Genomic DNA, 12,782 nt, shown 5'->3' with positions numbered 1-12,782 from the left:
CTTTCTGACAAAATTAGAATGTGTAATATCTGAAAATGTAGCTAGCAAGACTATCTTACCCGTATACATGGATGGACACTTCTCCCTCTCTGTCACGGATGCCATGGTTGCCCTTAGTTTGAAGATGTAATCCGAAGACAGGTGTTTTCTCCATCTCCTTAGCTATCATAATGTAATTCCACCTATTTCAAAACTCGGTCCTCCAGAAAGTGGAGAGCAACACTTATGCAGTTCTACTATGCAATATATTTCGAAAAAAGCTGATTTAGACAGGATTATCCATACATACTGACCAGCTCAAATAGACAGAAATGTGCAACATGGCAGACCAATCCGAACTCATCTCTCGGCATGTCCAGCCTACCTATTATCTCAGCCAATCATGGCTAGCGGGAAGGTTGCTGGCTTTTTCTGTGGTAAACCAACTAGGCTTGAAATTTAACAATAGTATTCATATTTACAGATTGCATACACATTTGTTATGAAGGCACATGAAAGTTCACATGTTCCAGAAGGCATTTTGATTAAATAACTAAATCTGCGTTCAAATGGCTCTCCTGTGAAGTAGTGACGCGTGACATACGCCTAGTTTCCTGAAACGAGTCAGAAGTCTGTGTACATGACCAATAAACTAATTTTTTTTTGATTATGTCTAGGTCTAAAACCAGATTGGTGCACATTAAGAATAGAGTGAGAATTTAAAAAGTTCTTAGCTGTGAGTTGGTCAGCGATTCTAAAACTTTTGAAAAGCAGGGTAATTTGTCAACTGGACGTAAGTAACCTAAGTCAGAAGGATCTCCTCCTTTATGTAGGGGAGGACATGTGACACTTTCCAGATCTTAGGGAAAACAGCAGAAACAATAGTCAAGTAAAAAATATAGGCCAATGGTTCTGCAATAAGTGGGGCAGAGAGCTGCAGTAAGAAGCATTGGTGGGAAAAGTACTCAATTGTCATACTTGAGTAAAAGTAAAGATACCTTTAATAGAAAATGACTCAAGTAAAAGGAAAAGTTACCCAGTAAAATACTACTTGAGTAAAAGTCTAAAAGTATTTTGTTTTAAATTTAGGTAAGTATCAAAAGTAAATGTAAATGCTAAAATATACTTAAGTATCAAAAGTATAATTCATTTCTTATGTCAAGCCAACCAGACGGCACAATTTTCAAGTTTTTTTTATTTATGGGAAGCCAAGGGCACACTCCACACTCAGACATCATTTACAAATAAAGCGTTTGTCTTTAGTGAGTCCACCAGATCAGAGGGAGTGGGGATGACCAGGGATGTACTCTTGATAAGTGTGGGAATTGGACTATTTCCCTCTGCTGCTAAGCATTCCAAATGTAACGAGTACTTTTGGGTGTCAGGGAAAATGTATGGAGTAAAAAGTACATTATTTTATTTTGGAATAAGGTGAAGTCAAAGTAAAAGTTGTCAAAATATAAATAGTAAAGTACAGATAGTCAAACAAATACTTCGGTAGTACTTTAAATTATTATTACTTAAGTACTTTACACCACTGGTAAGAAGAGATCAAGTGAATCAGCCCCTATGGATTTTTTTTACATCAAACTTTGGCAAGGCACTTAATACATTATAGAAATGAAATGCTTGAAATGAAAATAAAGTATGTGAGTCTTTTAGAGCGTAATTTTCTTCAATCTGTTCTGAGGTGACTAAAGGACTCCCTCTAGTGGAATGACCTGAATTTTTTAAAACTTTCCTTTCAAACGAGTGGCCAGCTGAAGCAAAATTGTAAAAAAGAAAGACAGTCAATTAAAATGTTGTCTAGTATGGGACCAGAGGCTGTCAAAACCTGCTGGGGCAACGAGGAGGTGGAGTTGTTTAAAAGATTTCAGAAGTTATCTGGATTACCACCACTCTCAGATACACAATTCAAGAAATATGTTGATTTTGCTTTTCTAACCAGAGATAGACATCTATGTCTGAAATATCTGAAGGACTGCCAATCAGACATAGAATCAGTCAGTCTAGCCTTTAGCCCAAGCTAAATTTTAGCCCAAGATAAATGTATTTATTGTAATTTCTCAGACAATTCATGCGTAAACCAAGAATGATATATTTTACCCTGTGAGTGACGTGTTAGTGTATCAAGTGCTTAATTTATAAATCGGGAGGTGCCGGAACAAAAAGTGAGGGAGAGGGGGGCTAGAGAATTAACGAAGAGGCAACTCAAATGAAATTTGGTCAATTAAGCACTGAGTGTGTCTTTGACATAGTGTGTTCTGATTTATATAACTTTTTTCCAGATGCTAAAAGCTCTTACATAGTAAGAGGGAGATTCACCTCATCCAGGGAAGATGTTGTGACTGATTGTTTGCATGGTGTTGTGACCTTGGTTTTCTATTCATTCATGTGAAGATTGTTATATTATCAAATACATTATCTGTGTCATTATCATTACGTGATTAAACTAATCATGAAAACAGGAATTAACTAGGAAGTTGGGGCACCACTGGAAAATATTGTTTAAAGAGTTTCTATTTCCCAAATTTAACTCTTCAGATATTTTCATATCTTAGCGATTACGGTCACTTATCAATCAATGTATGACCTCATCAGTCATATTCTGAATGTCGCAAATCCTTGGATATCTGCACGAACCCTACCACAAATTATGATTCAGCGATATACAAATTGGCTTAATTATTTACTTACTACCTAACTAAATCACACAGAATTACATAAACACACACACAATAGGTCATACATTGGTTACTAACATACTAACGTCCTTAGGGGATGAACCCAATATGACGGCTTGGTAGACAAAGGAAAGGGGTGGGGGACAGCTCAAGAGCGGGAAAGTCAGAGTGGACCCACGTACATACAGTTAATAACCACACTCATGGAAATGCTACCCCTTTTGCACATGAACAGCCGCTCAATTGAAAATAAATAGCAATTTACATATTTATGAGTGTACGCCTTTGTTGTCCCTCTCTGTGATCACCGGTCAGTCTGTTGGATAGAGTCAACAGAAAGTCTCCGGTTGCATTCCCCAGAAGTCACAAGGTATTTCGTACCAATGATCATTTGACAAGGAAATATTCTCCAGAATGGATCTTTCAGAGTACCATTCGGGTCGTTTGATTGGTCGTGTTTACCAGACTAAAGTACTTAAACAGCTGCAGACTGAATAATTGGTCTTTAGTTTGTAGATTTCATAACCATTTCAGCATGGATGATCCCCACGTTCTCTGGTCTTGTCCTTTGGTAGAGTTCTAGTTTAAACCATTTTGCAACATCCGGCTCACACCTTAGTCTGCTTGGTCTATAGAGGGGTAGATTTCTCAACCATTTGTAACGTCTTGTAACGCTCTGGGCATAGTGGGTGCGAAGTCAGGCGCAGGAAGAAGAGAGTACAGGGTAGTGTTTTTAATTGCACACACGTCGAACATAAGCCACCCCACGAAACACAGAGCGCACACAAAACAAATGCCCCAAACACGGGGACTCAAACAGTCCGGAGAAAAGCCCACGATGAAAACACGTCAACCTCAAACGTGCACAGTAGCAACACAAAACCATCCCGCACAAAGAGCAGGCGGGCCTACTGGCTAACATAGCCCGACTAATCAGCCTACACACAAAACAGGTGAAACCAATAAACAGAAAGGGGAAAAGGGATCAGTGGCAGCTAGTAGGCCGGTGACGCCGAGCGCCACCCAAACAGGAAGGAAAGCCACCTTCGGTAGCTACATGTTCCTATGTTATGTAATGTGGAAGAGAGGGGTAAGAACTGTCATTCTTGCTTGTTTGATGTTATGTCTGGCCTATGCCACCTGACCACAGTGCATTCTTGCTTGTTTGATGTTATGTCTGGCCTATGCCACCTTACCACAGTGCATTTTCTTGCATGTAAAGCAAATATCTGAAAATCAGACAATAAAGAAATATCTACTCTCAAAAAAAATAAAAATAATAATAAAAATAAATATATATATAAATAAATAAATAAATAAAAAGCCACCTTCGGTAGGAGTCGTGACACGTATTCAGCTGGCGCTGCACGTAACTGGTCTTTATTTGAATTGCCAACCATTTCAACATCTAGCTACTGCTCCATGCTCTCTGGTCTAATTAATATTTTGTCGGAAGGTTTTATACTGGAGTAGGAAAAGGGGGGTGTTCCATGACGTTTAATGTCTGTGCTCACGGGGGATTGGCCACTGACTTGGTTAAGACTTCTGACAACTGGGAAATAAATACATTAAGAGATACCATTACGTTGTCCTACCTTCTTTAGTTACATCACAAATTCTTAACAAATTCGACAGGATTGTTCTTTGGTTTCCCACTGAGCACCCAACTGTCTGGATTTACAGATACTATTTCATCATTCAACCTTTTGATGTTAAAGTTTGGCCATGTCTCTCTCTGTGTCCCACAGTCACACATTCCAATCTCAATACTACAGAGCCCAGAAGCAGAGTATTAACGCTAGCCATCAAGCGGCCTACTCCACCTCTCCACCTCTGAGGGAGAAAAAGGGCGCTGTAGAGCGGACCCACTGTAACCTGATCCTTCAGGTCTTCACAGGAGAGTCATGACAATGGTCTGTCTAAAGTTGTTCCTCTCCCAGTTTAATTGGGCAGATTGAGAAGAGATGCAGTATGGTGAGAAGGGAAGACAAAAAACATTCAATTTAAATCAATATTAATCCTAATTTTACTTATGCAGGAAAATAAAAGTAAGGCATGTGATATATCAGAAATTGTGTATTATAATTACTGTCAATTGACTGCATTGTTTGAATGGAATGTTGGCATATTGGTAGTTAAGTAGAAATATTATTGGAATCATTACTCTAAAACTGTCTGGCTAGCTAGCTAAAACAGCATGTGTGATCATATGACAGATTACCCCAGCAGTCGGATGAACTACTGATGTCTCACATTCTTTATCTCTGTTCCATAGACTGATTTACCTAGTTTTAATCTTCAGAATTGTTCCCATTTAGGGATTTACAGTGTTCTCTGTAATCTGTGAGATGTTAGCAGGCAGCAAAGAACAAATGCCATCCTGCCAATAGATGCAGTCAGAGTGGTTGCTGTGCTGTTCTTAAATGATGCAGACAATCATCAATAGGGAATATGGATGTCCCTAGATGACGCAAGCCAGCAGATGCTCTTTGCTAGCCTACACACAACATGTAAACATTTATACATACACATATACATTTGCATGATTTAGGCTGCATTACACTTTAAACTAAATTGTTTCCCATTCACAGCTCGACTTACTGGCCCCTTACTGAAATGTTTTTATCACTGTGGTAGTTTGGGGTATATATTTTGAAGTAAGCTGATCCAATTGCCTGGAATCCAAATTGGTTGCTCTACAGTACATTTCATTGTTGTTTGAAGTGAAACAATGGAGAGCACAGCACAGTGTTCAGTCTGGTTCAGTCAGGCTAACAATCCAACCCCATTTTCCTCACAGTAAAGCTGTATTGTAGAGTCCTTCAGTTTTCATGCAGCTTTATTTATATTGGCCCCTTCTTCTTTATACATCTGTGAGATTTTAAACTCACCATGAAATATTTTGGTCCAGTTCACTATCATTCATTGCTTATGTTGATGTTTGAGAGAGCAGAATACTGCATGTCCGAGCTCATGGAATACAGGGACCCCTGGAGGTATTCAGATATATTGCAACCCTCCCTTTTCACTTCAGCACCTTGCACAGAAATCATCAAGCAACTCAAAACATCAGAAGAGATCATCGGTCATTTCCGGTCACAACATGCAGACTTGTTTTCGAGTTGCTGTGCGTTTTGTTGCCAACCTATTTTGCTACCTGACAACTTTACGGTTTTTACTTTTTAATTACCGTTTATATATGTAATTTTTTTTCCCTCAACTTTTTCGCTCCGGACGCTTTATCTGGACACGATTCGTCAGGACCTCCAACAGCCGAAGCTAAGTAGTAACATTAACATGATGCCTTCTAATTGCAGTCGCTGTACTCGCCTTACGGCGAGGATAGCTGTGCTACAAGCCCAGCTTCAGACGCAATCGTTAGGCAAGGGTAATTTCAGTGTAGGACAGGATGAAACAGCGTCTGTGCCACCAGTAAGTACAGATAGTAGTTTAAATCCCCTGGCACAGTCCCCGCAGCCGGACAACTTTCTCACGGTTTCTGGAAGGAAATGCTGTAGGAATGCTCAACCGGAGTCGCTCATTCAGCCGACAAACTTTCAACCGGTTTTCCCCATTAAGCAGCGAGTCGGAGTCAGAGGCCGAGTGTTCTCTGGTCTCTACTCCTCTCGTTACGGGGTCTGAGACGCCGAAGCTTCCCACCATTAGCTCTGACAAATTGAAAACTCTAGTCATTGGCGACTCCATTACCCGCAGTATTAGACTTAAAACGAATCATCCAGCGATCATACACTGTTTACCAGGGGGCAGGGCTACCGACGTTAAGGCTAATCTGAAGATGGTGCTGGCTAAAGCTAAAACTGGCGAGTGTAGAGAGTATAGAGATATTGTTATCCACGTCAGCACTAACGATGTTAGGATGAAACAGTCAGAGATCACCAAGCGCAACATAGCTTCTGCGTGTAAATCAGCTAGAAAGATGTGTCGGCATCGAGTAATTGTCTCTGGCCCCCTCCCAGTTAGGGGGAGTGATGAGCTCTACAGCAGAGTCTCACAACTCAATCGCTGGTTGAAAACTGTTTTCTGCCCCTCCCAAATGATAGAATTTGTAGATAATTGGCCCTCTTTCTGGGACTCACCCACAAACAGGACCAAGCCTGACCTGCTGAGGAGTGACGGACTCCATCCTAGCTGGAGGGGTGCTCTCATCTTATCTACCAACATAGACAGGGCTCTAACTCCTCTAGCTCCACAATGAAATAGGGTGCAGGCCAGGCAGCAGGCTGTTAGCCAGCCTGCCAGCATAGTGGAGTCTGCCACTAGCACAGTCAGTGTAGTCAGCTCAGCTATCACCATTGAGACCGTGTCTGTGCCTCGACCTAGGTTGGGCAAAACTAAACATGGCGGTGTTCGCCTTAGCAATCTCACTAGGATAAAGACCACCTCCATTCTTGTCAGTATTGAAAGAGATCATGATACCTCACATCTCAAAATAGGGCTACTTAATGTTAGATCCCTTACTTCAAAGGCAATTATAGTCAATTAACTAATCACTGATCATAATCTTGATGTGATTGGCCTGACTGAAACATGGCTTAAGCCTGATGAATTTACTGTGTTAAATGAGGCCTCACCTCCTGGCTACACTAGTGACCATATCCCCCGTGCATCCCGCAAAGGCGGAGGTGTTGCTAACATTTACGATAGCAAATTTCAATTTACAAAAAATAAAATGACGTTTTCGTCTTTTGAGCTTCTAGTCATGAAATCTATGCAGCCTACTCAATCACTTTTTATAGCTACTGTTTACAGGCCTCCTGGGCCATATACAGCGTTCCTCACTGAGTTCCCTGAATTCCTATCGGTCCTTGTAGTCATAGCAGATAATATTCTAATCTTTGGTGACTTTAATATTCACATGGAAAAGTCCACAGACCCACTCCAAAAGGCTTTCGGAGCCATCATCGACTCAGTGGGTTTTGTCCAACATGTCTCTGGACCCACTCACTGTCACAGTCATACGCTGGACCTAGTTTTGTCCCATGGAATAAATGTTGTGGATCTTAATGTTTTTCCTCATAATCCTGGATTATCGGACCACCATTTTATTACGTTTGCAATTGCAACAAATAACCTGCTCAGACCCCAACCAAGGAACATCAAAAGTCATGCTATAAATTCACAGACAACACAAAGATTCCTTGATGTCCTTCCAGATTCCCTCTGTCTACCCAAGGACGCCAGAGGACAAAAATCAGTTAACCACCTAACTGAGGAACTCAATTTAACCTTGCGCAATACCCTAGATGCAGTTGCACCCCTAAAAACTAAAAACATTTCTCATTAGAAATTAGCTCCCTGGTACACAGAAAATACCCGAGCTCTGAAGCAAGCTTCCAGAAAATTGGAACGGAAATGGCGCCACACCAAACTGGAAGTCTTCCGACTAGCTTGGAAAGACAGTACCGTGCAGTACCGAAGAGCCCTTACTGCTGCTCGATCATCCTATTTTTCTAACTTAATTGAGGAAAATAAGAACAATCCGAAATTCCTTTTGATACTGTCGCAAAGCTAACTAAAAAGCAGCATTCCCCAAGAGAGGATGACTTTCACTTTAGCAGTGATAAATTCATGAACTTCTTTGAGGAAAAGATTATGATTATTAGAAAGCAAATTACGGACTCCTCTTTAAATCTGCGTATTCCTTCAAAGCTCAGTTGTCCTGAGTCTGCATAACTCTCCCAGGACCTAGGATCAAGAGTGACGCTCAAGTGTTTTAGTAATATATCTCTTGACACAATGATGAAAATATCATGGCCTCTAAACCTTCAAGCTGCATACTGGACCCTATTCCAACTAAACTACTGAAAGAGCTGCTTCCTGTGCTTGGCCCTCCTATGTTGAACATAATAAAGAGCTCTCTATCCACCGGATGTGTACCAAACTCACTAAAAGTGGCAGTAATAAAGCCTCTCTTGAAAAAGCCAAACCTTGACCCAGAAAATATAAAAAACTATTGGCCTATATCGAATCTTCCATTCCTCTCAAAAATTTTAGAAAAGGCTGTTGCGCAGCAACTTACTGCCTTCCTGAAGACAAACAATGTATACGAAATGCTTCAGTCTGGTTTTAGACCCCATCATAGCACTGAGACGGCACTTGTGAAGGTGGTAAATGACATTTTAATGGCATCGGACCGAGGCTCTGCCTCTGTCCTCGTGCTCCTAGACCTTAGTGCTGCTTTTGATACCATCGATCACCACATTCTTTTGGAGAGATTGGAAACCCAAATTGGTCTACACGGACAAGTTCTGGCCTGGTTTAGATCTTATCTGTCGGAAAGATATCAGTTTGTCTCTGTGAATGGTTTGTCCTCTGACAAATCAACTGTAAATTTCGGTGTTCCTCAAGGTTCCGTTTTAGGACCACTATTGTTTTCACTATATATTTTACCTCTTGGGGTGTTATTCGAAAACATAATGTTAACTTTCACTGCTATGCGGATGACACACAGCTGTACATTTCAATGAAACATGGTGAAGCCCCAAAATTGCCCTTGCTAGAAGCATGTGTTTCAGACATAAGGAAGTGGACGGCTGCAAACTTTCTACTTTTAAACTCGGACAAAACAGAGATGCTTGTTCTAGGTCCCAAGAAACAAAGAGAAGTTCTGTTGAATCTGACAATTAATCTTAATGGTTGTACAGTCGTCTCAAATAAAACTGTGAAGGACCTCGGCGTTACTCTGGACCCTGATCTCTCTTTTGAAGAACATATCAAGACCATTTCAAGGACAGCTTTTTTCCATCTACGTAACATTGCAAAAATCAGAAACTTTCTGTCCAAAAATGATGCAGAAAAATTAATCCATGCTTTTGTCACTTCTAGGTTAGGCTACTGCAATGCTCTACTTTCCGGCTACCCGGATAAAGCACTAAATAAACTTCAGTTGGTGCTAAATACGGCTGCAAGAATCCTGACTAGAACCAAAAAAATTTATCATATTACTCCAGTGCTAGCCTCTCTACACTGGCTTCCTGTCAAAGCAAGGGCTGATTTCAAGGTTTTACTGCTAACCTACAAAGCATTACATGGGCTTGCTCCTACCTATCTCTCTGATTTGGTCCTGCCGTACATACCTACACGTACTCTACGGTCACAAGACGCAGGCCTCCTAATTGTCCCTAGAATTTCTAAGCAAACAGCTGGAGGCAGGGCTTTCTCCTATAGAGCTCCATTTTTATGGAACGGTCTGCCTACCCATGTCAGAGACGCAAACTCGGTCTCAACCTTTAAGTCTTTACTGAAGACTCATCTCTTCAGTGGGTCATATGATTGAGTGTAGTCTGGCCCAGGAGTGGGAAGGTGAATGGAAAGGCTCTGGAGCAACGAACCGCCCTTGCTGTCTCTGCCTGGCCGGTTCCCCTCTTTCCACTGGGATTCTCTGCCTCTAACCCTATTACAGGGGCTGAGTCACTGGCTTACTGGGGCTCTCTCATGCCGTCCCTGGAAGGGGTGCGTCACCTGAGTGGGTTGATTCACTGATGTGGTCATCCTGTCTGAGTTGGCGCCCTCCCTTGGGTTGTGCCATGGCGGAGATCTTTGTGGGCTATACTCAGCCCTGTCTCAGGATGGTAAGTAGGTGGTTGAAGATATCCCTCTAGTGGTGTGGGGGCTGTGCTTTGGCAAAGTGGGTGGGGTTATATCCTTCCTGTTTGGCCCTGTCCGGGGGTGTCCTCGGATGGGGCCACAGTGTCTCCTGACCCCTCCTGTCTCAGCCTCCAGTATTTATGCTGCAGTAGTTTATGTGTCGGGGGGCTAGGGTCAGTTTGTTATATCTGGAGTACTTCTCCTGTCCTATTCGGTGTCCTGTGTGAATATAAGTGTACGTTCTCTAATTCTCTCCTTCTCTCTTTCTTTCTCTCTCTCTGAGGACCTGAGCCCTAGGACCATGCCCCAGGACTACCTGACATGATGACTCCTTGCTGTCCCCAGTCCATCTGACCGTGCTGCTGCTCCAGTTTCAACTGTTCTGCCTTATTATTATACGACCATGCTGGTCATTTATGAACATTTGAACATCTTGGCCATGTTCTGTTATAATCTCCACCCGGCACAGCCAGAAGAGGACTGGCCACCCCACATAGCCTGGTTCCTCTCTAGGTTTCTTCCTAGGTTTTGGCCTTTCTAGGGAGTTTTTCCTAGCCACCGTGCTTCTACACCTGCAACGAACATTTCAGAGGTTCCTCGTTCCGACCAGCACGTAAAAGTGGCAATGGTCCCCCCCATTTGAACATGTAATACGAATTTGGACAAATTCACTTATGAATAGGGCTATATTTAAATGTTTCTTATAGATAAATATCAAAAACATATGCATAACCATGGCAGCAATTGAAAGGGAACAGTTTGGAGATAATGTGACATTATTAGACAACAGTTCACCTGACACAAGACTGAATCCAAACATAACACTACTGATTCTATGTGCATTTAACATTTACTGTACTTTTTGCCGCATTTGTTCATAACGAAATGTGAAAATACTCTGGATACATTCACTAACCTCATAAGACTATTCCTGGAAAATGTGAGGAAGGTGCAACATAAGATTTTTTTTTACAAGGGTTTGAGTGAGAGGACTAACTGGTGTCTAGTGGCCACACACCTCTCCAAAGCGTGCACATTTCCTAAGCATTTCACTGCACTTATATGATTCAAAGAAGAGTCTTCAACTATAAGGTACTCTCCTAGCTGTTCCCTGTGCCATGAGGAACTAGAGCAAGCACACATGTAGTTGTTTCATTTGTAACACATCCCGGCATCCCCGCCATCACACAATTAGGCTAGCCTACTGTTGTTGTTTACGCAATCCAAAAACGGTCCATTATAAACCGCAATCTAGGTCAGGTGAGAATGGTTTGAAAGCTAATATTGCCAACATGACTAGTTATAAAAATATTATCTTAGTGTTAGGCTTTCAGAAGGCAATTCAGCGAAACAAGCTAGGTTTCCATCCAATTGGCAACAGATTTTCATGCAATTATTCTAAAATCTGCATAAAAACAATGTGATCAACACCTCCAGAGATGTGTTCCGGTCAAATTGACTTGCTGCAGATAAAAGGCTGTGCTTGATGACGTAGGGCACATAAATCACCTTTAGCGGTTAAATTCCCATGTTCAGAATAAAAAATACAAGTTAAATGGGTTTCCATTGGGTTTCCATCATATGACATATACTTTACTGGCATAAAAAGGTTGAATCGAAACCTCGCTACAGATCGTCATTTTGGTGCACATAGAAAGGAGTCATGAGTGCATTCAGGTGCATGTGCCCCAACAAATGTTCTTCACAATAAACAAACAGGTTCATTCTGTTCAGATCAACCCAGGGCATGATCCATGTCATCTTGTAACTGTATTACATCAAACATAGTAATCATAAATGTGGACACTGTATGACATGAGTTTTATGATTTGGAAATGTGAAGTTCAAGTGCACATTTGGAAACAAGCAAGCCAAACATGTATAATCCTCAATATCTCATCTTTCAAAATACATAGAGTCATCTTACTTTACAGAAGTTCCTTCACTCAGACAAAAAAGTGCAAAAGTAGGCCTAGTCAAAGGTACTTTCCACACAATGACTATCAAGCTTGTGACTCTACAAACTTGTTGGATGCATTTGCAGATTGTTTAGGTTGTGTTTTGTCCAATAGGAAGACATGAATGACCATATCCCCATAGTGCAGCAGCAAGACACTTTGGAAGGCAGTGAACACTGAAGATGGGGGACATGAGCAGAACTCCGGAAGGGGAAAATGGAGTCCCTAGAGAAAGCAAGTACAAGATGGGTGTCAGGGATGAAGCGGCAGTATTATCACACGGAGACGTGTACTTGGAAAATGGAGAAGGAATGGAGAGAGTGAGGGAAGAAGAGGTCTAAGAGAGTGAGGGAAGAAGAGGGGGAGCTTGAGTCAGATACAAATGGTGGGAAAAAGGAAGATAGTTTGTCAAAGAAGAATGGTAGAAAGTGTAAGCAGAGGGAGTTGAAGACAAGAGGAGAAATGGAAGTGAATGAGGTTGAAGTATCGGAGGTGGTAGGTGTAGAAAAGTTATCGGAGACAGAGGTATGCACCGAGGATCAGGATGAAGAAG

Source organism: Oncorhynchus kisutch, linkage group LG13 (assembly GCF_002021735.2).
Source record: "Oncorhynchus kisutch isolate 150728-3 linkage group LG13, Okis_V2, whole genome shotgun sequence".
NCBI lineage: Eukaryota > Metazoa > Chordata > Actinopteri > Salmoniformes > Salmonidae > Oncorhynchus > Oncorhynchus kisutch.
The sequence above is the reverse complement of the archived record's forward strand: the minus strand, read 5'-3'. Positions refer to the sequence as shown.